Genomic DNA, 27,765 nt, shown 5'->3' on the forward strand with positions numbered 1-27,765 from the left:
AGAATGCTAGCCAGGTTGGGAGACGGGATAAGAGAGCACCAGACCAGCACCCTGGGTAGGAACTGGTAGCTCTGGTGTCCCCATCCCCACCCAGGGTGGGGTGGTCCCCCCAAAATTCACATTCCCTTTTTCTGTTCACTTGAGAAATCTGTCCCCGTTTTGTCTGATGTTGGTAGAAAAAGATTCATGTGGTTTTGGGGGGCATTTGGACAGTAGACAGGTTGATGCTGCCCTGAAACATGGAAGATTTTGGATCAGTGACTTTGGTTTAGGCTTTAGTTTCATGTTTCATTTTGAGCATTTGACAAATAACTCTAAATGTCGACCTTAGAAATTGGAAAACAAGTGTTAGTTCAGCTGCATCTAATGTGAGCACTTTACCTTGTCACTATAACCTTGAGGGCTGTGGAGGAAAACTGTTAATAGGCTCCAATTGTTTTTATTTAAAGTAAGATAGATCTCTCCATGAAAGAACACAACAACTTCTGTTTTGTTGCTCCTTTTTATATCTGCCTGTTTCTCTTTCCATATAAACTCTTTGCCTTGTAGTTGAAACTCAGGAGACAAATCCAAAGTGAACATTTCACACCTTGCTTGTATAAATGGTTCATATGTTGGAAAAATCCCCAACATTGAGCAAACGTAATGATTTATGCAAGAAGAGATCTGCAGGAGCTGTACTACTATGTGACCACAATTCTTTATAGTTGCACAAATCACTTGCAGCTGCCCTCCGCTAAACTGTTCATGAGGCATTAGAGAAAAGGATCGATTTTCAGAATTCACTGGGAAGAAATGAAAATGAGTTTATTAATAAAGATATCAGTATAAGAGGTGTAAGTGACAGGCCTATTGGATTGTTTTCCCAGCTGAACACACCTACAGGCAGACTATTAGCTTGCTCTTTGTCAAGTCACAATCATTCCCATTTCACGAGTGTTTATGTGAAGAAAACAATGCCCTATATTTGTGCTGGGTATTGGTGTAGAAGGGTATGAAAAGATAATCAAGTGATCTTCAAAATATATAAAAAATATTTTTCCATTTATAAATTGTCTGTACTGCAGAAATGAATTGGAGCAGACAGACTCTGTTTAGCACTTACCTGAACTCCTTCTCACACCTTCCTAGAGCTCTGAGTGATTTTTTGCCTTTCTGTGCCATCCAGACACAGAAAGGATGTGCCTGTCCGCATGTGCAGCTACAGGTGGTGAGAGATACAGATTCATCTAAATCCTAGGACTGGTGGAAGGACTCTCCAAAACATCCCTCTTGGATGACCCCAAGGCAGAATTTTACAGGCTGCAGGGAGTGATAGATCAAGAATCAGAGAGAGGAGTGCAGGTCATAAATTGAGAACAAATGAATTAGAAGGCAACAGCAAGTAAAAAAACTTCTACAGAGGAAAGATATGATGGACAATATTTGACCAAAGAGATAATACCCAAGATCCAGCAATTCCAGTGACTTACTTCATGTTACCATATCCTCTACTTTGTTCTGGTGGGACACTAGGTCTGTAGATGCCCATTCAAGCTCCTTTGGTCAGGCCTAATCCACTTTGCTGCACAAAATCCTTGAACTAACAGTATTGTCCTTCACTTCAAACCAAAAATTGCTCACATTTTGGGGATTTGGAAGATCCACAGTACACAAACAACCAATACTCCTTTACAATCACTAAATCCTCTACAGAAGTTGTGTAGTGATCAAAGGAATTTCAGTCTTCTTGCCAGGAAAACAGTTTATACTAAACAAATGGGAAATTCTCTCCATCTTAAGTTGACCCTCAATGTAGAAGAGTTACTTGGCTTGATCACAACTACATTTGTAAAGTGCATTAATTTTTTTGAAAACCTTTTTTATAGCTCTTGGTAAAGAATGTTTTATTTAATGCATATGTGTTTGTACAGTTGAGCAAAGTTGACTTCTGCAAGATTCAAAATTTCAAGTTAAGAAGCAGGACAAGAAAGCACACTTAAGAGTTAAAGTATTTAGCATGAAACTTGGAAGTTACAAATGCATTTATTTTTTTTTTCCTTTTTTTTTTATTTTTTCCCTATTTATGAGTGCTCTTTTCTTCAGCACTTTGAGAGGATTGCATAGCTTAATTTTTATGATGGCTAACTTATCTGCAGTGAGCATCACTGAATCTGATGAAAACTGCTGATAAAGAAACCTGAATGAGACATAATGACCACAGCTTTTCCATGCCTTTATCTAAAACTTAGTAAACAGATTTAAAAAAATAAATAAATAAATAAAATAAAGGTTTTCCTGGTTTCTCCTGGCCATTTATTTTGTTTCTTGCCAATGACACTCCATATGAAAACATCAACTGAGTTTCAAAAATATCGGTATATTTTGTTGAAGTTTAATCACTATTTCTAAGACAAAACCACAATCTTGACATGAAGTAGTACTTAATGTTTCTATGAACATGTCTGCAAAGCACAAAATCGGTCATCCAACCTTGTCTCAAGAAAGGTTTGCTGTTAAGACCTTTAGAATCACAACTAAAATAGAAAGGTAAAGTAAGAAGTGGAAGGGTGTGGGAAGCAAAGCATTTGCCTTTTAATCACCAGGTTACAGCAAATGGAGAAGGCACATATTCACCTATTAGTTTCATCCAAGTATATCCAGACTGTACTAGAGAGTAGGGAGCTCAATAAAAAGAAACTCATACATATATGAGTTATATCTTGGTAGCAACTGGCTGTAATTGCCCACCAGAGGCAAAACTGTTGCCAGTGCATTAACCATTAAAATGCTTATACACTATCATGCACTAGCAAGATATTTAATACAATCTTCCTCTCATACAAGTTTTATTACTCCTTTTCTTGTTTGCTAAATGTCTCAACAGGTACATATAGTATATTTGTACAGTATTTCTTTTCATTTTGTTAAAAATTTGGATCATTATATCTGTTTTCAGTTATAAAACAGCCTACTGTATGTATCATGTTTATAATCAGCTTTAGGTATGGTTTCAGGTACTTGTAGTCAGCACTGGCTACAGATCTTCTGGGATCAGCATTTTTGTAGGTGAGGTTTCTATAACAGTACTTGTGGGATGTCATTAAAGGGTTACGAATAAATTTTGGCTGTAAAGAATTTGATGAGTGAAGCAATGCGGAGTCTAGTTCAGCCAGTCAATACTGTTTGGCATATACAAAAGTGAATTTTCTCATTGAAGACGTAAGGGGCATGAACTTTGACCTGAAAACATCTTTATTGTTTAAATAAATATCTCTTGGCATTTTTATTTTAGAAAAAAAATAACAATGTGGAATGTTCTCTTGAATGTTGCTGAAGAATGAAGAATAGATTGGATGATTCAGAACACATGAAATCCATTTCTTGAGTATATCAATAAATATACCATACTTTCTCTGTGCTCTTAAACAGACCATATTGAAAAATGGAACAAAAAAATCTTACATTTATGATGGCAGAATAGGTAATTGCACTCTGCAACAACTCTTTAAGGGCACAGGTACCCATTTTGCAAATATTAACGAGCCTATGCAAATGCTGGGTGAGAGAGAAAAAAATCTGGCATCCTTTGAAAATTCATCCCTTTCGACCAAGTTCTGTCCTTGAATATGCACAGAGAATTCCAATTGACTTTGATAGGCTGTGCATGAATACATTTGACAGAAGAATTTGAGCCTTAGAATTCCTTTTCTTTTCTGCAGCTTCCTGCTTGGCTCTACGTTAAGTTTTATTTTCTGTTAGTTTAGCTGATCAAAATATTCCTGCATTACTACATTAGAAAGAAACTTTCTCGAGTTCATTTACTGCTCACTTTGAAATTCATGTTCTTGAAGATCATTTAAGTGTGATGCCTAACACAATGAAAGATTTATTATTTTATTCACTGCGTATCAGGCAGGTGGCTGATACAATAGCTTTATAAACTGTGTATAGTTACAATTGAAAGGACATTGCGTTTTTCTGTACATAGAGATGAAACACAGATAATCTGTCTGAAGTCTCAACTTTTAAGGAGAAGCCCAAGTATTAATTTGGGGATCAGCTTTTTATCTTGGTGGACTTTTGGACCTGTGTATTAGACTCTACTCAGCTAATGGGAAGTAGCCTGATATTTGAGTAAAACAAATCAGCTGGAGCCATGTGGTGGCCTGAAAGTAATCATTTTTTTTAAACCACTGACTCCCACTAGTGTGGTTTAGTGCTCCCCTTCTCTCCTCTCCTCCTACAGCAAGGCTTGAGATCTTGTTAGACTTGCTCATTTTGATGAATGTTGTAATCAACAATTGCTGCCCTACTGCTGCCAGTTTAGTGCCTATCTCAAACCATCTTTTTTTTTTTTTTCTTTGTAAGGTGGCCCAATAAGGGAGATAGACAGTTCTCCTCCTCTACTAAGAGTGTAATGGGGTAAGCAGAGACCTTCCCTATGACAGATTAGGCTGTGAAGTCATTGTCTTGTGTTAATATTCATCTTAATGTGTCTACAGATCAGCTAATCCTGTTTTGCAAAGATGACAGTTTTTAATCACAAATGTCTAAGGTACATCATTTGAACTCCTAATATTAGTAGTCTGTTAGTCAGCAACATAGATTTTGCCTATAGCCAATTAAAGGTGGCATATCTGAAAGCTGTCTGCTTTTTCCCCCATGTATGAAGGCAGACCCATGTGCTCACAGTAGAATCCAGATGTCATCTGGTATATGGATGTTTAATGCAGGGGAGAAGTCCCATTCCATGGCCTCTTCCTTCCCGTTTAGGTTAATGGCAAATCCACAGATGTCATTGGTGTAGTGTTGGGCACTCTGCCTGTTTTTCATACTCACATATCTAACATTGGGACAAATATTTGTGTTTATCAGCTTATCAGAATTTTTAAATAGGAATGGCTTGTAAACAATTTGTTTTGTTATTAGCATGTTTGTAGTATTAAGAAAACAGATTGTTTAAATGCATCAATTATGATAAGTCAATCAAAAAAAAAAAAATCCATGTTATACTGCAGATATGGAAATGCCTCATTTATTTGCTGATGTCAGACTTTTAGGGGATATCAACACTATATTCTTACAGCTGTTGCAAAGCCTCAACTGGGAATAATCAGAGAGTCTCACTCTCTATGGCAATTTTTGGAAAGCAGTTTGTGATTGACTATTTGATGAAGCAGAAAGTAGAGTTATGTTTGTATTATAGGAGAATACTGAAATGGAATGAAATCTCATCCTCAAAAGGAAAAAAAAGTCTACCTTTCTAGCTCTTCTTCTCCTTCAGACATCTTCATTTAAATGCAAATAGCAGCTTCAACCACAATGAAATAAAAAAGCCTCCCTTTTTTTCCTTCAGAAACAATAATGAGGGTAAATTTAAGTCATTTCATTTTTGTAATAAGATAATCCTTTTCAATGCTCATGGTAATATTATGATAAAGGTTGATTTTAAAATTATTATTTTTGGATAGGGGACGTATTTTTGGCTCTCTAATTCATTACATAGAAGCAAGAATTATTAATTCATTTTAACTCTGCCTAGATGCTGCCCTTGGGGTCAATAAGTTCAAGGATACGATATAGTTTCTATTCAACCCAGTGGGCAGATACCCCACATTACTAGCTGTAACTAAATTTTGGTTCAGGTAGTCACCTACACTATTTCTGCTGTATGTAAATGACTATATGGTACTTGTGAGATTTTTTCTTTTACTATTTGTACATGAACAGATTTCATCACCCCAAGACTGGTTGCACTTGTCTAATTTTTGACTCTAGCAACAGTACAGGAGATGATATAATGTCAAGACATCAGTGACGTTCTTGAACAAGCATTCTGGATAGGCATATACTTTCACTCAACCTCTCACTGATTCTGGTCCAGACTGTACAAAGAATGTCCATGTATGGCTGATGTGGCTAAAAGAGAATTGATTTGCCCAATGTATATTCTGGCACTGATTTTCTGTGTTTTATAATATGGTTTATTTTTAACACTGAGAGAGAGTGTGCATATCTGGTTATATGTGTAAGTGCCGTGATAACATATTTGATAAAATGGTGTAATGTTTAGCTGTTAGCATGAGCATTTAATGACTTTATCTGTCAGTTCTCCTTGAAGCATGGTACTGAATTTTATTGTCTTTCCAAACTTTGAACAGCATCAAAGTATGTTTTTTTCTTTAAAATATCCAGGGGGGAAAAAAAAAAAAAAGAAAAAAAAAAAAAGTCTTCTTCCTGTATCCCACTGGAGTGAAGTCCAGCATAGATAATATGCAAACTTAGAAAGAAGTTAGAGCTCGCTGATAGAGGCATATGAGCTTTATATAGCAGCTTAATATTGAGAACTCAAAATCTTCCTATTTGTCCATGGCATTCCAAAGACAAGATAACATAGCATATACGTGTACAGCTAGAGCAGTCTAGCAGTTCCACAATCAAAACATATGTTTATTAATCTATCCTTTGTTTATCAAGAACCAAATTATTAGTGTAATTAATGTAACTAATGTAATAGATATCAGAATACTTATTGTTATATCTTCTGAAAATGGGCTCCCAACTTATTTCAAGTGATTGGCCAGATTTTACCCATATGTCATTGGCTGTTTGTTTGTGCTCTATACTGAGTTACATTAAGCCTTTGTGCCTTTGTCACAATCAGGCGATCAGGCCCAGTCAGCATGGTTTATGAAAGACAGATTCTGCTTGACGAACCTGATCTCCTTCTATGACAAAGTGATGCGCTGGGTGGATGAGGGAAAGGCTGTGGATGTGGTCTACCTTGACTTCAGCAAGACTTTTGACACCGTTTCCCACAGCATTCTCCTCAAGAAACTGGCTGCTCTTGGCTTGGACTGGCGCACGCTTCGTTGGGTTAGAAACTGGCTGGATAGCCGGGCCCAAAGAGTCGTGGTAAATGGAGTCAAGTCCAGTTGGAGGCCAGTCACTAGTGGTGTCTCCCAGGGCTCGGTGCTGGGGCCGGTCCTCTTTAATATCTTCATCAATGATCTGGACGAGGGCATTGAGTGCACCCTCAGTAAGTTTGCAGATGACACCAAGCTAGGTGCGTGTGTCGATTTGCTTGAGGGTAGGAAGGCTCTGCAGGAGGATCTGGATAGGCTGCACCGATGGGCTGAGGTCAACTGCATGAAGTTCAACAAGGCCAAGTGCCGGGTCCTGCACCTGGGGCGCAATAACCCCAAGCAGAGCTACAGGCTGGGAGATGAGTGGTTGGAAAGCTGCCAGGCAGAGAAGGACCTGGGAGTATTGGTTGATAGTCGGCTGAATATGAGCCAGCAGAGTGCTCAGGTGGCCAAGAAGGCCAACAGCACCCTGGCTTGTATAAGAAGCAGTGTGACTAGCAGGGCTAGGGAGGTGATCGTCCCCCTGTACTCGGTTCTGGTGAGGCCGCACCTCGAGTACTGTGTTCAGTTTTGGGCCCCTCGCTACCAGAAGGACATGGAGGTGCTTGAGCGAGTCCAGAGAAGGGTGACGAAGCTGGTGAGGGGCCTGGAGAACAAGTCCTACGAGGAGCGGCTGAGGGAGCTGGGCTTGTTCAGCCTGGAGAAAAGGAGGCTCAGGGGTGACCTTATTGCTCTTTACAGATACCTTAAAGGAGGCTGTAGCAAGGTGGGAGTTGGTCTGTTCTCCCACGTGCCTGGTGACAGGATGAGGGGGAATGGGCTTAAGGTGCACCAGGGGAGTGTTAGGTTGGATGTTAGGAATAACTTCTTTACTGAAAGGGTTGTTAGACATTGGAACAGGCTGCCCAGGGAAGTGGTGGAGTCACCATCCCTGGAAGTCTTCAAAAGACGTTTAGATGTAGAGCTTAGGGATATGGTTTAGTGGGGACTGTTGGCGTTAGGTCAGAGGTTGGACTCAATGATCTTGAGGTCTCTTCCAACCTAGAAATTCTGTGATTCTGTGATTTGTTTTACTTTGAATACGTGTCGTTAAAGATATTTCATGTTCATGTCAGTAAGTCTTGATTGCTTCTTCAGACAGTTATTTTCTGTCATTCATTTCAAAGTCCCAGGAAGCACAAGAGAGAAATAAAACTTATGTCCAAGATGGTCACAGAATCACAGAATTGAAGGGGTTGGAAGGGACCTCAAAAGATCATCGGGTCCAAGTCCAGGTAGGCATCAAGACAGGCCTTGAATATCTCCAGAGAAGGCGACTCCACAACCTCCCTGGGCAGCCTGTTCCAGTGCTCTGTTACTCTCACCGTGAAGTTCTTTTGAACATTGGTGCAGATCTTCCTGTACTCTTTCTTGTGGCCATTACTCCTTGTCCTGTCCCTGCAAACCACTGAAAAGAGGTTGGCCAAATCCCTCTGTCTCCCACACCTCGGGTATTTATACACATTAATGAGATCCCCTCTCAGTCTTCTTCCCTCCAGGCTGAACAGCCCCAGGTCTCTCAGCCTTTCCTCATAAGGAAGATGCTCCAGGCCCCATATCATCTTGGTGGCCCTCTGGTGGACTCTTTCCAGGAGATCCCTGTCTTTTTTTTTTTTTGTACCAGGGAGCCCAGAACTGGATACTGGTCATTGCTGTATACTGTAGATATCTATTACCTGCATTTGGCTTTTCTTTCTTTTGCATATTTTTACATTGTTAGACTTTAATTAGCACATTAAATACTATATTTTCCTTTTATGAAGCCAGAAGGGTTTTCTTTGCAGTGAAAATGAGTGGTTCAATTACCCTCCTACTAATGGATAAAACGTAATTAACATTGTCTTGAGGCTAATTTTCATTTATGCTGCCATTCTCCATAAGCTGAACATCATTCTCTGGAAAAAGTCAATGTGTCACTTTTATTAGCCCAGTTTGCACTTTAACACCAAGAAAATTAATTCAAGATACATTAACGTACTTAACTTCAAATACAATGAAATGGTCTGATGACAGAAGATAACTCTAAGATGTCCTTTACGAAGTCAAGCAGTTTCGTTGTGACCGTACTTGATAAGTATATTTACGTGTGTCCAATTTGTGAAAAGGACAGAACATAAAAAGAATTTCCAAGCCAGCCACTGTTCATAAACTTGCCAAGGTTTACAGCCTTTCATGTGTTTAACACTGGCCAGAGAACAGATTTTAGGTGGACTTTTTTTCCATCAGCTTTGTTTTCTTCAAAGGCTGGAGTTGTGCAGTTTTTAGACCTGAAAAATATTGATGATATCTTTTATGTCCTTGTAGCAGAATCGCAGAATCTTTTCAGGAGATTTTGGGGCATATTTTAAGTGTCCTGGAAGCCCATTAAAAATTCTTCAGAAACATACACAGTGGTCCAAAGCCTTAATTGACTGTTTTTTTTTTTTTTTTTTTTTTTCCCATATGTTCTTAAATATCTAGTCCACAGTGATGCATGTGAGACAAATTGGACTTTGCTGCTTTCACGGTGCGATTGTACAGTTAGGTGCTGTAACCCAACATTTAGCTTACGTTTTGATTACCCACTTTAATCCTAAAACTAGTTATAGTCCTATATGCAACATTAGACAATACCTCTTTCCATTTATTTGGTCTTAGCACTTAGAGACTAGTTCCTTACTATGGAAAAAGCCATGATGTTAGTATTAAGTACAGTTCTGTCGTATTACTGTTTTGGATTCTTTCTAACAACTCTTCTGATTACTGCTGCTTTTGCCAGTGGTTCACCCAAATCCTGAGTTAATTGTTGAATGTTTCACCGTAAATGGTAGTGCAGTGAGATAATGAACTCAATCACCTTCAATCAATTCACCCCCAAGAATACATGGCCAAAACAGAGTGTCATAGCAGACCTCTGAAATCTTGATCTTTTCCAGAAGTGAATCCTCGATGCTTGAATTTTGTTCTGATTGCAAAAGAAATAATCTGACCCTGAAACATGTATGTAGAAGTCAAATGTATTGCTATTGTTTTTCAATTCTTATGTATGGACAAAACTCTAGCACATGGAAATCTGAAACAATAATAACCATGGTGATGAAGAGAGCAATTATAATTTAGCTGTGCCCTCTATTGGGAGTACCTTTTTATAGCAGTAACCTCTCCGTGTAACACAGTAAAAATGAGTGGGATAGGATGAAAGAATACCAGGTGTTCAGAGGGAGATAAACTCAAATAGTACTACATTATAACAGCAAAATCTACTGGTTCATATACAAAACCACACCTTTAGAAGAGCCCAGACATTTCCACAATGTAAAGATCAGCAATTGTACTTCAGTTTCCACCAGACACTGCAGAAGCAGGTGTGAGGAGTGAAAGAGAGGTGCCCCAAACGGTCACCTCTCCCAGCCTGAAGGGCTGAGTGTCCCTGCTACAGGGATGATTCTAGCCCTACAGAAAATAAGTGATCTTGAATTTTACCATTCTTTGTACCTGAGAACAGGGTTTGGCATTTGCTTCCATACTACTGATGAAATCATGTCAGTATTCAGGATGACCCTTTGTCTTGGCATTTAGGAATAGTTCTGCATTCATTACCTTCTTCTAGGATGAGAAAACCAAAAATAATCACATATCTACCAAGAATGCAAAAATACGTATCACTGATAAACTTCTTCTCAACAGACTTGCAAGTTCATTTTGTCTTAGATGGTAATTCTGGTAAACAAAGTTTGGTAGCTCCAGGATGAGTTAACTTTTAATTCAGGCCAAGAAATCATTCTTGAACCAGCTGGTTGCCTGCTGTAATCAACCAAGGGTCTGATTTCAAATTGCTTTATTGCTGCAGATGGGTCATCATAGGCTAATCGGTACAGCAATGATTAATAGTTGAATTAAATGTGAAAAGGCGAGAAAGGGTATGTCTAATGCTTCTCTTCAGTGGACTTCTCAGGCTGTGTAGGAACATGAATGCATAAGTGGTTTTGTCCTCTCACAGTGGTCCCTGCCATAGTTAAGGATAGCACCTTCGGTGGCTTGGCACTGGTAGGCAGAGCTGTGGGAGTCAGACAGATTAATCCAGTCTTTTCAGTGGAAATCTGACTTTCTAGGTATAGAGTGGACATGTTGGTGTCAACATTACATTGCAGGGTGTAAACCAGGGACCACTGACCCAAGGAACAGAGAGCACTGTATGGGCATGCTAGGTAATTTCATAATTGCACTGCTAGACAATTGCATTCTATTTTCCTCCTTTAAAATGTAAATTAAACAAACAAACAAACACAGAATAAGATTCAAAATAAAATCAGTATATTTGGATGCCAAAATTCTGCTTGGTTTTGTCTTGGATCTTACCTTCAGGCTGGACTTTGACAATTATCTGCTACATCAATAGAGTAGTGTCCCAGTCTGGTTCACTGTCACCTTCAGGACTGCTGTGTTCATCCCACTTTGTGTGGGGTGCAGCACCAGTTAGATACAGATCACCACGAACACTGAGGCACCAATACATTGTCTGAAAATCTCAGCTTCAGTTTCTTCTTCATTTTTCTTTTTCCAGCTAAGATAGTGGATGATGGTTTTAGACGTCTCATTTAGACTACAGCTCAAATACAAAAAAAGAGGTTCAGAATTCCTGTCTTACATGGGAACCAGAGTCATAAGTTATCCATCTGAACACAATTTGAATACAATAAAATACTGCCATCAGTGGATAAAGAAAAGGGCAGACAAAATCTATGGGATCATTCTGACCAAGCACCAGTTTCTTTCCCACTATGCATCCACCTCTTTTCTTCAGTACCTTTCTGCTTACTTCTTAACGTGTGTTGGCTTTGTAAGTGCATTAATTCAAGCATGAGCCAAAAACTGTGGGAATACAAATAAAGCCAGGAGTTGCCTGGCCAGGAGTTGCCTCCGGTTCTATCCACCTTTCCACCAATAGCAGGCCAACATTAGCATCTCTGTATTTCACAGCTGAAGTTATACTTTTCATGCTATTTTGGTTGTTATGAATTGTTCAGAGGAAAGAGAAAAAAATGTTATGGGCTGTGCTATTGAACTCTATCCATCCTAGTGCAGTTTCAGAGCAAATCCCTCTGTGCCATGTAAGTAGAGCATTAAGGGAAACAGCACTCAAGATGATGCTGTCAAATGTGCTTTAATACCACAATCATTTATTAAGTTGATGTTGTATCTTTCATAATAATAATTTTAAAGCAAACATTTATGTGATGTAAATGTAGCTTAAAGCAGACTTTAGAGTTCAGAAAGCTTCAAATGCTGTCCAGAATCTCTCACAGGTGCTTAAAAAAATGTAAGTTCTTAGTGTAGGATTCTTATTATTTTATTTTTTTCAATTAAATCTCTTCCTTTTCTTCAATTTCCTCTGCCTGGGTGGCTATATTTTCCTAAGATGGCTGAGTGAAGAATATTTTTATGACTTGAAGCTTTGCTCTTTGACCTGTCTGAGAACTTTAAGTCCTACCCATAAATCCCAGAGTAGCCAGTAGCCTTCAGTCTGATGGCTCTCCAGAAGTTTGAGTGGAGTGGTAGTAGCTTTGCTTTAACAGGTTGTATCAGTTGGAGGTTTTAATAGTGCTCAGTGCGTACAGCAGTGCCTTCGTTACTACCAGATGAACTTTCCTCTTACCTCAGATGGCTGGGGCTTTTTGTAATACAGATTACATTTGCCCAGAAGGAAAAAAATATAGAGGAACCCCTAAGTATCGCTACAGGGTTGCGTCTTTCTCATTTTGGTTTCTCCTTCTTGTCTGTGTCAGAACCATTACTGTTTCTTTGCTGCTAGAGCTTTAAACTGATCTCTGACAGTGGTGCTTTCTCACAACCTATACATGATGTAAATCTGTTGGTGCTCATATTAAAGAACATGGCTGTAGCTGATTTTGAATTTTATTGATTATAATAGTGACCCTCACACACATTCCTCAGCCAGTTTAGAAAATAACTGAGAGTTATTTTGAAAGTTTACACACTAGAACACACTGTAATTGCAGAGCATGAAAAACACATAGCCTAATTTATTGGTTGTGTTCATAATACTCTGCTTCTCTGCTTCTCAACCTACTTGGTAATACACAGCTGGTAGGCGTTTTTCCTGAAAATGCCCCGTGGGATCAGGACTACAGCCTGTAGATCATTTTGGGTTAAAAAGAAGCTGTGTAAATTTAAAAATTAATGTGCTGCTTCCAATTCCCATTTGACTTCCTGGGGCTTCAGCAGGATTTTTCTGATGTTAGAGAGAACTGAAGACAGACAATTTTACCATGTCAAATATTTGAGCCCTGATGCTGAAAGAATATGTCACCATGAAGCTATTTTGACAATTAGCAACCCCCCTGCCTCTCCCATATCAAGTCTCATTCAGTTGAATGGCAATAGGTTATATTTTGTATAATGAGACATGATCTATCCCAAGTATTTAGCATAATGGAAGAACAATAAATCATTCTGGAGATGTCAGCATAGGACTTGGATGCTTTACATTAGGTAAATAAACAGTGCTTCATTATATTCAGGAGTTTGTGTGAAATCAGGAGGCAGGAATTGTATTACTGTGTATTCAGACAATAAATGGTTGATAATTATTTCAAACCATTGGTATGAATAAGTTGTAATTCATTCGTACCTCCCTTTATTCTGTTGTTGAAGAAGACTTGAGAAATAACCATGCTTGTAAGCACTACTGTGTGCCTGACACTGATAAATGTATCAAACTCTAGCATGACTTTATCTAGGAAACAGATTTTGATAGCTTGCTAGGATTTAGGTCATTGGATAATTCAGTGCAAACTGCAAATCTTAATGCTATTGACAAAAGATGGAGCACAAATAGGCAACACTTTCCATAAATCCCAGACCTGTTAGTAGCTCTTTTTTCACAGATTTATAGTAAATGTCCTTGAAAGCTACCTAGGAAAAAAAATAAAATATTGGGTTTAGATTGACAGGTTGGCGTTTGAGATTCATTGCATCCATGTTTACCCTGTAAGGCATGTTTTAAAAGACCCTTCTCTATAACGGAACATGAACCTGTACAGAATATGAACTTCCAAGGCTTCAGATTCTCTTCCAGGCTACCAGGTGAAATTCTCTGAAATTACTATGGTTGCATGGCTACCAGACTAATTTTTCAAGGATTTTATTCAAGTCCTTCTATTCATCTTTTTGAATGTTAAAGTACTAAAGTGAGAGACTTAGATGCACCTATGAAACCCTGTGTTTGTTGTTGTTTTTGTTTGTTTGTATGTTTTTTTGTTTTGTTTTTTTTTGGGGGGGGGAAGACAAGATAAAATAAGGAATGTCAAAAGAAAAAAAATGAAAAGGTAACATGCAAAAGAATATACACTTTTCTGATATGTGCTCTGGTTTTGTTCAGCTTTGTTAAAATAAAATAAAATAAATAAAATAAAATAAAATAAAATAAAATAAAATAAAATAAAATAAAATAAAATAAAATTAAATAAAATTAAATAAAATTAAATTAAATAAGAAAAAAATGACCCTCAAACACAGATAGACCATCACTGTTCATCACCTGAACATCCATTTCTTGAGCCTTTTCTTTCAGAGGCTGGTAATCTCTTCCATGCCTGGAATAATTTTTAAAGTAAGACATATTACTTTTAAGTTTCTTTCCTTTTCTTTTATAGAAGTTCAGGTCTAGACTATGTTGAAACACTCTATGACAATAGAGAAATAGCATATGTCACACATAAAAAGAGAATGGAGGCTGACAGACAGACAGCTGTTGTTCTCAAATTAGTCCAAATCCTGGTTTCTGGTATGTGTTAGTTAACATTCATTTAATTCAGCTGTGTAACGTAGAGGAAAATTTATTTTCTCAACCTCAGCACCCTACTGCATCAGCTGTAAAATTTCACAACACAGATGCGTTGTCACTAAAACACATCTCTTGGGGTTTTGTGCTACTGTAATGAAAATCAAGAGGATGAATACCATTGCATGACTTCTGGAGATAGGATTTAAGACCCGCAGATTCATAAAACAAGCTCTACTTGTTAATCTAAAATTTTGGATCTCATAGCTTAGCAGATGTAGAACATTGTACACATGGAGAAAAGCAGCCTTAGTATGTGCTATGACTTATGAGAATATGACTTATGGGAAATTAGTTTCAGAATTGAGTTTATGGAATAAAGACATTTTCAGGTGAATGAGGAAAAATTGTTCTTTACTATGATCCTCTCCAAGATCATCTTCTTCTACTTCTCAAAATCCTACTTTACCAGTTTGGAAAGCTCATACTGAGAATTTTAACTTTAAAATGAGACTCTGAATGTAGAAAAGTGGGAAAGCACATGAGGAGTATCACTTTTTAGCACTCAGAGCAGCACTGGGGTAGAAACACAGTGAGCCAAGTAATCTTCAAGCACAGTCAGCTGTTTTGAAAGTCTGTAGGTTTTCACCTACATCCATCAACCAAGACCAGCAAAGCATGAGGTAACTTTTTCTTCAATTCTGCCTCTTGTTCTGACGTTAAAAGTGCTGCTTTCAGACAACCACACTGAAGACTTATTTGAAACATGTTAAAACAATAACATGTTTAAAAATATGGCAAAATGTCAGGGCATTGAAGTTACTGTCAAAGACAATAGCTTCTACTGTCAAATACTGAGTCCCCACACAGGACTGCTCTCTGAAGTTTTTGAGTAACGTGTAGCAATTTTCCCTCCCAGCAGTTACACACTTGTGGCATGATAACAATTGCACTAATATCTTGACAGATGGGAAAATCTGGGGATATAAATATTATTAATCATTCTGTCAGGTTTAAAATAGATTCTAGTATATTTTTTTGCTTATTCTGTGATGGTAGAAAAGTTGCCTTTAAATACATATTTCAGAACCATTCATTTAGCAGGAAAAAAAATCAGAATAAGACTAGTTGGAGTGTTAAGTATATATCCTTGGTAAAGCTGTGCTCTTTGTGATCAGAGGCAGAACTTCTCAATATGCAGGTGAGAAGCATCATGACACAATCTCATCAGATCTGAACAGGCAGGACGATAACAAAATGTTTATAGAAATTGATAGTGTTACCTTAAAATTTTCAGTTTTTGCCATGAGTGTGCTTGCCCTTTTCTTCTTCAAATGCTGTCATTTCATTCTGTGAGATTCTTTAAGTCTTTGTCAGTCATCATTTACTTAGAGCTTGAAAGTGGAGTTCAGGTGTCACCTCTTACTCATGTGTAACTATGGTAACAAGGCAAGAATTAAAATTTGTGGTCTTCCAATGCACATTTTAACTAGGGTTAATAATGACCCCAATGCTGGCAGCACTTAATATCCCCAAACAATTACAGAAGAAATAAAAGGAAAAGGAAGGAAGGTAAATGAGGATATTGATAATTCTGGACATCAGAAACCATCTAGGAAAGAAACAGATTCCTCCTTTGATACACGGGAAAGGCAGAAGTTCAAATCCCAGTCTCTCTCTTCTTTCCTGAAGATGAAAGATGGACAGGACATAGCCAGGCCCCATCTCCCTCCAAGGTCCTATTTCAGCCTACTTGGAGCACTTACCTAGTGAAGGGAAGGGCTGGGCAATCATGGACATAGGTGCAGATGGAGATGTGCTGAGCTAGTGGCGAGCACACGAGAGGACATATCAGCACTCACGTGTCTCTTCCTATTGCTCTGCAGGCTGCCTTTCCAGAGCAGCTTAAAACTTAACTGTTCAGTGCCTCCCAGACTATCCTAGTCAGGAATTTCCATACCTGGGCACTCTTTCCTGCCCAGTGACTCAGCCCTCATCAGACCCAAAGCTGAGCCGCTGCAGCTAAGTCAGCCAAAAACTAACCCCAAAAAGTGCACTTAACTTTCTGTTGGCTTAACAGGACCAAATGGTAGGCACATAGGCTGAGAAGTAGAAGAGAGAACAGGCCATGGCAGTCATTTGCATTCCTCAGGGAAGTTGTGTTATATTCTTATTTCACAGTAACATAAGGCTCAAATAGTGAAAGCTTCTGCAGGAGAAAATGCTCTGTTGCTTCAGCCCAGCCTGTTCACTGCCATAAATTCTTGGCTCGTGTTCCTCCCCTTCCCAGGAGGGATCTCAGATTCATGGCTCCTTGTCTAAATCACAAACCTTGAGGTTTCAATCCACCCTCTGCAGATCCTCTTGAGAGTCATCATGCAGCACTTGCAGGGCAAGCAGGCGATCAGGCCCAGTCAGCATGGGTTTATGAAAGGCAGATTCTGCTTGACGAACCTGATCTCCTTCTATGACAAAGTGATGCGCTGGGTGGATGAGGGAAAGGCTGTGGATGTGCTCTACCTTGACTTCAGTAAGGCTTTTGACACCGTCTCCCACAGCATTCTCCTCAAGAAACTGGCTGCTCTTGGCTTGGACTGGCACACGCTTCGTTGGGTTAGAAACTGTCTGGATAGCCGGGCCCAAAGAGTCGTGGTGAATGGAGTCAAGTCCAGTTGGAGGCCAGTCACTAGTGGTGTCTCCCAGGGCTCAGTGCTGGGGCCGGTCCTCTTTAATATCTTCATCGATGATCTGGACGAGGGCATTGAGTGCACCCTCAGTAAGTTTGCAGATGACACCAAGCTAGGTGCGTGTGTCGATTTGCTTGAGGGTAGGAAAGCTCTGCAGGAGGATCTGGATAGGCTGCACCGATGGGCTGAGGTCAACTGCATGAAGTTCAACAAGGCCAAGTGCCGGGTCCTGCACCTGGAGCGCAATAACCCCAAGCAGAGCTACAGGCTGGGAGATGAGTGGTTGGAGAGCTGCCAGGCAGAGAAGGACCTGGGAGTATTGGTTGATAGTCGGCTGAATATGAGCCAGCAGAGTGCTCAGGTGGCCAAGAAGGCCAACAGCATCCTGGCTTGTATCAGAAACAGTGTGACCAGCAGGGCTAGGGAGGTGATCATCCCCCCGTACTCGGCTCTGGTGAGGCTGCACCTAGAGTACTGTGTTCAGTTTTGGGCCCCTCGCTACAAGAAGGATATGGAGGTGCTTGAGCGAGTCCAGAGAAGGGCGACAAAGCTGGTGAGGGGCCTGGAGAACAAGTCCTACGAGGAGCGGCTGAGGGAGCTGGGCTTGTTCAGCCTGGAGAAAAGGAGGCTCAGGGGCGACCTTATTGCTCTCTACAGGTACCTTAAAGGAGGCTGTAGCAAGGTGGGGGTTGGCCTGTTCTCCCACGTGCCTGGTGACAGGACGAGGGGGAATGGGCTAAAGTTGCACCAGGGGAGTTTTAGGTTAGATGTTAGGAAGAACTTCATTACCGTAAGGGTTGTTAGACATTGGAACAGGCTGCCCAGGGAAGTGGTGGAGTCACCATCCCTGGAAGTCTTTAAAAGGCGTTTAGATGTAGAGCTTAGGGATATGGTTTAGTGGGGACTGTTAGCGTTAGGTCAGAGGTTGGACTCGATGATCTTGAGGTCTCTTCCAACCTAGAAATTCTGTGATTCTGTGTGAACTGCTGTGGACCTGACAAAATATTTTTTTCAGAGTGCTGGGGCTGTTGTCATGAGCAAACCACCTCATCTGACCTCTGGCATGGCACTGCTCTAACTACAACTGTCACTTTTGCACATTGCAGCACACAGAAATATTTTGTGAGATTCATTCCACTTGCAGGGAAGCAAAGCTCAGCTCCAGCATTCATCATGGGCAGCTTTCAGGGAAGTCCATTTCTAATATGAACATCTCCTCCTCTTTGAACACTCTGTGAGAGGACGTTAAATATGCTGCCGCCAGACTGTCACCCAGATGTGATACAAAGTTCTGGTAGGATGTTACCAGTATTAGGAGACTAGAAATGATTTGTCCCTCTGACTAAATTAGAAGTAGATTATATCAGTTCATTGCAAATGAGCTCCTTATGCAGATCTCTGCTTTCACTCTGGTCTGAGTAGATAGCTTTGCAAACTGCCTTTTGGCTAAAGCTTCTGCATGTCTGCTTGTGGTCTTTAGCAAGCATAAATATATCTGAACCTTCATGAAGTCTGCGCACCACCCATACATGGCCTGGAGAAGACCAGGTGATAATGCGAATACAGATTAAATTGTATTTTAAGTATTACTTCTCTGATTGCAATTTCTGGTTCCCCTGATGAAGTGGTCTGTGTTTTGTTTGTGTTATCAATGGGAATGCTTTGAAAATTGCTCCAGTGCTCAGGAGAGCAGGAAGAAAACATTGCTTTACAGTAAGCATTTTGAAAGAGTGTTTACACCCAGAGCATCAAATTAATTTCCCCAAAGAATGGGCTAAACTGAGCTGATCAAAATCAAAAATGATCATTGGTTTTGCACATATTTGAATACAGATAATTTCATTTTGGAAAGTCTGTTAAATGCAGAAGCTCGTGACTATTTCCATATTTCCTCAAGCACAAAATTATTTTTTTAGGCTCCATTTTCTTGGTTTCATTAACCATGGAATAAGTGGAGGCATCCCTTTCTCTGGGATCCAGCTGTGTGCAGAGGCATCTCAGTGACCAGGGCACAGCCTGAGACGTTCCTGAGCACAGTTCACTCTGATCCCAACAAAAGAGAGAGCAGCAGCACATCATTCTTGGGCTCTTTTGCTGCAGTTTTTGATTCCCAGTTGATCTCATTTGGGAATCCTAATGGAGAAATAGTTGAAAGCTTCCATATCTCCAGAAATTCTGTGAGATCTTATGCATTCTGAAGAAGTCTTTAACATTTGTAAGAACTGGCTATCACTAGCACCCACATACTTAGTTTTTCATATATATATGTGTGTATATAAAATAGAGGCCTAATCCCAGCCGTTAGTGAATTTTAGTGAATTTAGCATTTAATTTGATTATAAAAGCATTTAATTTAATTTGATTGTAGGGAGCTTTACCAACTTTTTCCACAAAACCATACACTAATATTTTTGGAGGCAAAACAGCTATATATATTTATGGCAAAAATAGAAAACCTTTGAAAGACGGGTTTTGGGATTAAATAAGGACTGTGTTTAGCTTCTGACTGGAAGAGGGGTCAGCTTGTGTCAGAGCGACTATGTTGGCTGGTATCAGGCTCTTCTGTAGCGATGAGAATCAATTTGTGCCTCTCGTGAAGCCACCTTGATTACACTGCAGTAGTGAAATGAGTTTTCAGATGGCACGTGATCTTCAAGACTCAGCTCAGGTTTTCATTGCTGGCAGGTTTTCATTGCTGGCTCAGTGCCTGAGAGGACTGTGGCATGTGTGTGGCCCCCAAGATAAAAGGAGATCTGTGGGTCACTCTGCGGGTTGCTCCAGCAGAGATAGTGCTGGGTGGCAGAGGTGCTACAGTCGGGCAGGCTGGAGGCTGGAGGAGGAAAATGCATGACATTAGGAAGACTTTGAGGAATCCCCAAAACATAAAAAAATCATGGCTTTTAAAAATACAAAACACCATCTATTTGTCACAATGTGATGGTTTGCTGGAACTTGCGTTTTGCATATTATGTCTCACTCCTTATCCAAACAATGATTTCAAGGGAGTTTTTAAGTACTGTCAATATCCTCTCTCAATAGGCAAATATGATTTTATGATTACAAGGAAGCTAAAATGGCAAAAACTGACATTTTTAAAGCAAAGATGAAATTCTGATGTGAATGATTCAAGTATGACACCTGAATTCACATCCAGATTCTGAATTATAATGAGCCTTGTCACTGCATACTCTCAGCACACAATTCCCAGGCAGCTTACTCATATTGAATTTGAATAAAGTCACTTAATTAGCTTTGTAAATATGGATTTAGGTGAATAATGGTATGCAAGTCTTAAACTGTTGTGCTTTTGACCTTACATGACTTGGCCAATAGTCTTGCAACAAATGTGATGCTGCTTCAGCCAATTCACCCCCTTGTCAACAACTCATCTGCTCCCAGATAGGCATAGGTGATAGGTTATTCTTTGCTATTGGTATTTTTTTATCCAAACCTGGCCTCCTGCATGGGTGGCCAGAGAGAACAGAAACGAGGTCACGATATACATATATTTGTATCAGTATCATTCATTATCTCAGTGTAATGCCAAAAAGTTGCAGAGAGAGGTGTTGCAGGTTTTCATTAGTCTGGAAGAGAGGTGAAGTTCTTGCTGAACTGACTTAATGTCAATGTGCATGTCCTAAACTTAAGTTTCAGTGAAGTAACTGAAAATCAGAATAATTACTGAAATGACCAACCAAGTTAGTAGCAGGAGAATCATGATTTAGATGAGGTGATGTGAGAACAGCAGTACTAAGAATGAGGTTACTTGGCAGACATCAGTATTCAGGAAAACGAAGACAGTATTATTGGTAGATGATGATGTAGAATAAATAAGCCTCATATGGAATTTGTTCACATAGCTATAGAAAAGCAGAATTTAAGGTCTGAGCATCAGAGTTTAATGTGAACAGAATATCTAAACAGAAAGTTGACAGTGTTAACAAAGGTAATATTATATTTGAATGAGAAGCTTTATATGGTTAATTAAAAATCAAAGACATAGCTATAATAGAAGTAATTATCCAGGAGTATTAAATCAATTGCAAGTCCAAGCCTATAAAAAAATTAATCAGGAATAATTTAATATTTGATATTGAGGGTTTATATTTTCCACTAATGCCAAAATCCGTTCCATTAACCAATGCAATTCTGCAACAAATCTATAAAACGAATCCCTGAGAGCTGGCAATAGGTGAATGACTCTATGGGAATAAGTTTTAATTTTGCTTTTAAACTACAATTGCAGCAAATAGAGTACTGTTTCTATCAAGAAAATCTGATCCAGTTGCCCAGGACCAACAGTGACTGGTAGAAAATACCATGGAAATGATGTAAGAGCAAAGAAAGCTGGTTTGTAACTCAGCATGTTTGTGATCTAGAGTGTGATCTATTTCATTCTTGAATTAATTTATTTAGTTGCTCTTTAAATTCTAGTTGAGGTCATTCCACACAAACATTCTGGTTCCCTGTGGCAGTGAATCCCATGATTTATCTACATTATGTGGAAAAAACAGTTTGTTTTGAGGCCTGCCACCAGATAACTTCCCCCTTTTCTTTTGTGATGTGAGACTATGGATTTCAGGCGGTCTCTATACCCTTTCTCCAGACCACTGATCATCCCATGGATTTCTCTTGGGATCAGTCAACTCAGCCATCTTTTTTTCTCTTATCTTGCATCATATTTTAAGCTCTTTTTGGCCCCTTCTCAGTTGTCCTAGATATGAATAGCAAATAATCAAAGGAAGTGAGAAAAGAAAAGCAAAAAGAATTGTTTGCTTTTCATGGTGAGGGAGTTGCAGTGTAGGGAACTTTGGTAGAAATACTTAATTTAGAAAGCAGAAAGGCATAAAAGGAGCACTAACTGGTGGAGAGATTGTGGTTACCATCTAACCACTGATAAATTACCAACTCAGCCTTGTAAATTCTGCTCAAGCCAGATCTCACTGAAGTCTGTGCAAACCATTGCACTAATTCTGATCCTTGAAAACAGGCTTGTATTGAGTAAAACTGTCATTTTATTGAGGTAGGTCAGGAACTTTGTGCATCATTTGGCTGCAGGGCCCATAGCATGTAGTAGATTTTGAACCAGCAGGAAAACCCAAGCAAATAAATTCAAAACTCGGATCATTTCAGTCTCACATATCTGGCAGCACCTTGAAGAAGAATCAAACTTTTATTCCTGTAATCTAAAGATTTTATATATATATATATATTTTAGCTAATAAATAATCTTGTCACAAACCAGTACTGAGCCTACTGCAGCCGTTTATCAACTTGCCTCCTGCAGGAGCAAATGTCTAGAGGCAGTCTCTATAGCTGGTAACAAGGTGATAAACAGTCACACCAGGCTCAATGTTGGTATCTGGAGGCAGTTGTTTATCAGATCAAGTGCTTTATAAACTATCGATGAAAGGCTTCATGTCTTCCCTTTCCTTCCTGAACGTAAACTTATGTCTGAATACATTGGCCAGGAAAAAAGAATCATTCCTGAAGCATAGCTTAGTTGATTTGAAAAATTTGCAAAAAAAGGGTAGGACCTTGAGATAATTCTAGTTGCATTTGATTAAGGTTAGGGACCGTCACGTCACCATATCAGCTTTAAAGTCACTAAAATCAGTGAGAATTTTGCTTTGAAGACATCAGAAACAGTGTGAGTTCCACTCTTAGATGTCTGACCTTGTAAACAGTCTCCTATGTAGTCATCACAGACCACAGCTAACAGTATTTCTTATCAGTATGAATGTTACAACCTAGAATTGTTCAGGTTCAAAACTACATAACCATTACAGGGTGACTAGTTGTTAACACAGGGCTTTATTCATTTGATTTTTTCTCAGATTTAAACTGAGAAAGAAGCTGTTACTCTAGCACTGACTTCAGGAGAATTATTGGATAAAGATCTTTGTGTACACCAGATTAAGAAAATACTTCAAATATCCTGGGTACAAAATATGTAATTTAATGTCAAGTCTGGATTTATTTCCTTGAGGACATTGGACTGACATTAACATAAGTTCTCTACCAATCATTCCAGATGGATTAGACATTAAACAATTGTTGCAGAACATACAATATAGTCTTAAAGGCATAGAATCTGCAGCCTGCATGCTCCTCAGGATATTATTACAAGATTCTTCATGTCTTTTTTCTAATGGCTTTTTGGATTCTTTGCTTTCAGCCTGGCACAACCAGCTTTACAAGTGTCCAACCACTTTTTTCACTGTTATTAATTTCTTTTTCCATTGTAAAACATTTCTGATCATTCTTCTCTCTGTCTAACTGCTTCTTAAGTTTATTGCTTTTCTGTGGTGCTGTTAAGAATTTTATTTCCCAACTGGTATTACTTTTTAACTACTCATGTATATCTGTATAAGTTCAGATTCATGCAGAAAAAACAATTTGTCACAAATTTGCAAAGGCTAAATGATCAAAGCAGAGCTTGCGGGCTCACTTCTTTCCTTCTCTGCCTTCTTCATCAGACCTAAAAATATTCTGTATTCATTCAAATTCTTACACTGTTCTGTGCTATAGACTTTATGTATGGCTGGGGAAATAAATGTATGGGTCAGTTTCTTGACATATCTGCAGGATCAGCAAAATTGCACCCATTTGTATAGAATGTGGCAGTAGTTGTCACAGGCTAATCACACAGCAAAAGTTCCAAAACAACAGTGCCATTAAAATCCAGGCACCAAAATACCTTTATTGGTATGGGATTTGTAACTATTTTTTGGAGGGAAATAGGATTTTGGTTTCTGTGACATATTTAAAAAAAAAAAAAAAAAAAAAAAGGTATCCGAATTTCCTGACCAAGACCAAATGTGGAGAGAAGGAATTTGGAGCCCAGGTCAGGATTTATAGCCTGAAAAGGTATCGTCCTTAGTGTCCTCTGTGCTGGAAGGTTTTGCTGGCAGGTGAAGGACGCAGTAACTGATGACAAGCTGTAACTTGCAGTCCAGTGGATTAACATCCAACACTATTATGCAGCGTTAATGCTGCTGACCTGTGGACACCATTGACTGAAGGCTGTGGCCACGGTATCTGCTGGAGTTGTGTGGGAGAAGAACTCACTGAGAACAGCTCTGCAGAGAAGGACTTGGATTTTCTGGTAGATTAAAAGCTCAGCATGAGCCAGCAGTGCACAATTGTAGCCCAGAAGGCCAACTGCCTCCTGGTCTGCATCACTAGAGGAATGGCCAGCAGGGGAGGGAGGTGATGGTCCCCCTCTGCTCTGCCCTTGTGAGGCCCCACCTGAAGTATTGTGTCCAGGTCTGGGGTCCCCAACACAAGAAGGATGTGGAGCTGTTAGAGTGGGACTGGAGGAGGGCCACGAAGTTGATTGGAGGGCTGGAGCACCTGTCCTGTGAAGAAAGACTGGGAGAACTGGGACTGTTCATAGACGGTCTTTAGGTCCTTTCTAAGCTTAGCCATTTGATGATTTTATGATAACCAAAGGTAAATGTTGATAAATGGCACTTACCTAACTCTGTTACTAGAGGCACAGAGTCAGTCTCAAGACATGATTTTTTCTAGGGACATCCTGTGACCCAAATTCTGCCCCTGGGCATTGTGATGTCCTCACAAAGGTCATGGTTACATATCCCAGAGCAGACTTTGGCCCCATTTGCCATATGGGAGCTGGAAAAAAATATTTTTTCTGAATGTCCTTTTTGTTTATTTTTGCGTTTCTGTTAAAAGTTCAAATGAAGAGCTAATTACTGACCCAGCAGAGCCAGTTGGCTGCAGGCTTTCCTGCTGCTCTGCTGTGCGTCTGCTCATGAATGAATTTTTGGTTTTGAGGCAGGTTGCCAAGGCCCCTGTGATGGTCCCAATTTAGTTCAATTTGTTTTTTACTTGCCATTCCTAAATACTAATGTACTACAAGGCCAATCTGGAACGAAAGATCAAAATAGGTAAAAAAGTCACTTCTCCTCTGCACAGTGACCAGGACATGAGTTCTCTTGTTCCTCACAAACTTCTTTCCTCTCTTTAGAAATGCAAAAAACTCATTCAGTCACTGCTCTCTGGCTCTGCCAGCTAATTCCCACATTGGGGCTGATATCATCCCTGTGAATCTGCTTTTTTCCTATAGTCACTGCATCATCTTCCCCTTGTCTCCCCAGTACACTTTGTACATCATCTGCATTGCTATCAGGATTTTCCATGTGCAGCAAGGAAAAGGAATGGCAGAGCTACAGGGATTGTTCCTGGCTTTGTCAGCTCTCCTAACCTTACTGCATCTCAGCTTTCACCTCTGGAAAATGAAAGGAGGATAGTAGAATTTTTAAAATGACATGAATATAAGTTCAGAGATTATAAATATATTAGTATTGTTACTATCATATACATTGCTAAATGGCTTTCCCTTCTGAGAAGTGCTTTGTAGACAGGGAACTGAATCTGTGTATGTATTTATAAACACCACATGCACCTTGACTTACTTATTTTGCTGATAGATCTTGCTTGACCTCATAGAGTTAAATAAAAACTGTCAGAGAGGGGAAGAGAGTGACAAACATGATAGAGGCTTGCAACATCCTGCAGTCAGCATGACAGGTGAATTTTGAAGAGGGTTGTAATGTAAGTAGCTCTGCAGGTGTCATGGGCAAAAGCACAGGTCTGCTGGTGAACGAGCTGACTGGTAGGCGTTAAAAGGTGTGGAAATTACAGGAGAGAATAGACCAGCTAGGTAGGATAGGGGCAAAAATGTCAAAGACCTTTGAGATGAAAATGAGGTGCTTGCTTTGTGTGCCTGGGTTATGAGGATACTTAAGTCCTAAACACCAGGTAGATGTTGTGGTGCCAGAGCTTAAGGCACTGCTTGGCAAGCCAGCAGCATAGGAGAGTCCTCTGTGGATGTCCTGCATAAGGACAGCTGCACTGATGCAGCTGATAATGCTGCTGCCCACGTGAGTCAGGGTCCCTGGAGACACACGGCTAACAAAGGACATGTGAGTCACCAAGGCAAACTCATGGTGATAGTCTGGTATGTGGAGATAATTGAATGTCTCCCAGCAGGGCCTGAAAGCACAAACAAAACCCTGCATAAAGTGCTCACAGACGGACCTCAGCAGATGTATCATCCCACATTATAAGATGATATTGAAGTTGTTTTCAGGTGTGAATTTGTTGATAAAAAAAAAAAATAGAAAAATCTAAACATATTCAGAAAGTAAAACATCAAATCTGCTTTTGTTCCACCTGTTCTGGATATCTCAGAGGACTCTTAAGGGCCTGATTCCCACGTGGTCTGAATCCGGGGAAGCCTTTTACAGAAACCTTGTTCTGGAGTAAAACAAAGACACATCATTTATACCTCTGTGATAAGCACTTAGAAATGTTGTGAGGGAGTTGATGTAGCTACCGGGATCATTGACTCACTTATGCATCCCTAATCTGTAGTATGAATATTTCCAGTTGGTGCAGAAGCAGGGTAACGTGATTATGTGGGAGGAAGAGAATGGATAACGGAGCACTGAGAGCAATGCGTGTGAGCATGGAGGTCTCACTGTTGCAACAGCCTCAGTTCTCTGCAGTGCCCAGCATCCATAGCTAAGGTTACTACATGTGCCATATTACACAAGAATTTGCAAATTTATATCCTTCAATAAATTCAGTTGGAGCAGAAATTTTCCCCTGTTTTCTTTGGACAGCAGAACTTTCTCCGTAGAACCTGTGTGGGAGACCAGCTCCTTCACTGTCCCCTTCCCCTGTTCTTTGTATTCAGTTCCTCTCCACTCCCCATCCCCAGCTGTTCCCAGCTTCAGCTCCCTTTCAGCATGTCTCTTGCTGGCTCTAACAGTGCAGAAATATGTTTGTGGCCAGGGCAGAGGACTTGGGCAGCAGGGAGTCTGTGGTGGCAGAGCTCTGGCCCTGCTCTGGAGGCAGCAGTGGTGGCAGGAGAGGCTGAGGAGCAGTGTGTGCAGGCAGGGCAGTAGGCGGATTTTTTCACAGCCTGGCTCTGGAAAGAACAGGGTGACAGAAGTGGACCTGTCAAAAGTGTCTGCTGGATATTTCTGCATCACAACGGTTGCTGTGATCTGTTTCTGGTTGGCCAGGCCCCAAGGAGCTGTTTGGCAGATGGGGACAGGGTTCCCTGGCCGTGTCCCTTAATATTCCCTTTACACCACCGAGTGCATGGGGGTTAGCTCTGTCTGGAAGAGGGAAAGGGTTGATGTGCAGCTCAGAACACAGCCTCAGAATGACAGCAGCAAGTGGTGAAAGAAAGAGAATAATAAAAAAAATGTATTAGACAAGGCCTGCGATTTGTTTTGGTATTTTTAATGCTTCCCTCCATGAAAGCAAAGCTCTTTCAATCACTTTGACCACCGTCATTCTGGCTCTGCTACACATCGCACCAAATATTTACTCTGCTAAATTGCATTGCTAGAGTTTCATTGGCATCTTG

General features: G+C 39.9%; 1 protein-coding gene across 8 annotated transcripts in view; it reads left to right on the forward strand.

Moving 5' to 3' along the window:
* The window catches only part of TMEM132D (transmembrane protein 132D), a 327,315-nt gene that overhangs the window by 248,789 nt on the left and 50,761 nt on the right, over positions 1-27,765 (forward strand). The window lies entirely within an intron of this gene.

The sequence above is a fragment of the Anas platyrhynchos genome, chromosome 16 (assembly GCF_047663525.1).
Source record: "Anas platyrhynchos isolate ZD024472 breed Pekin duck chromosome 16, IASCAAS_PekinDuck_T2T, whole genome shotgun sequence".
Lineage (NCBI taxonomy): Eukaryota > Metazoa > Chordata > Aves > Anseriformes > Anatidae > Anas > Anas platyrhynchos.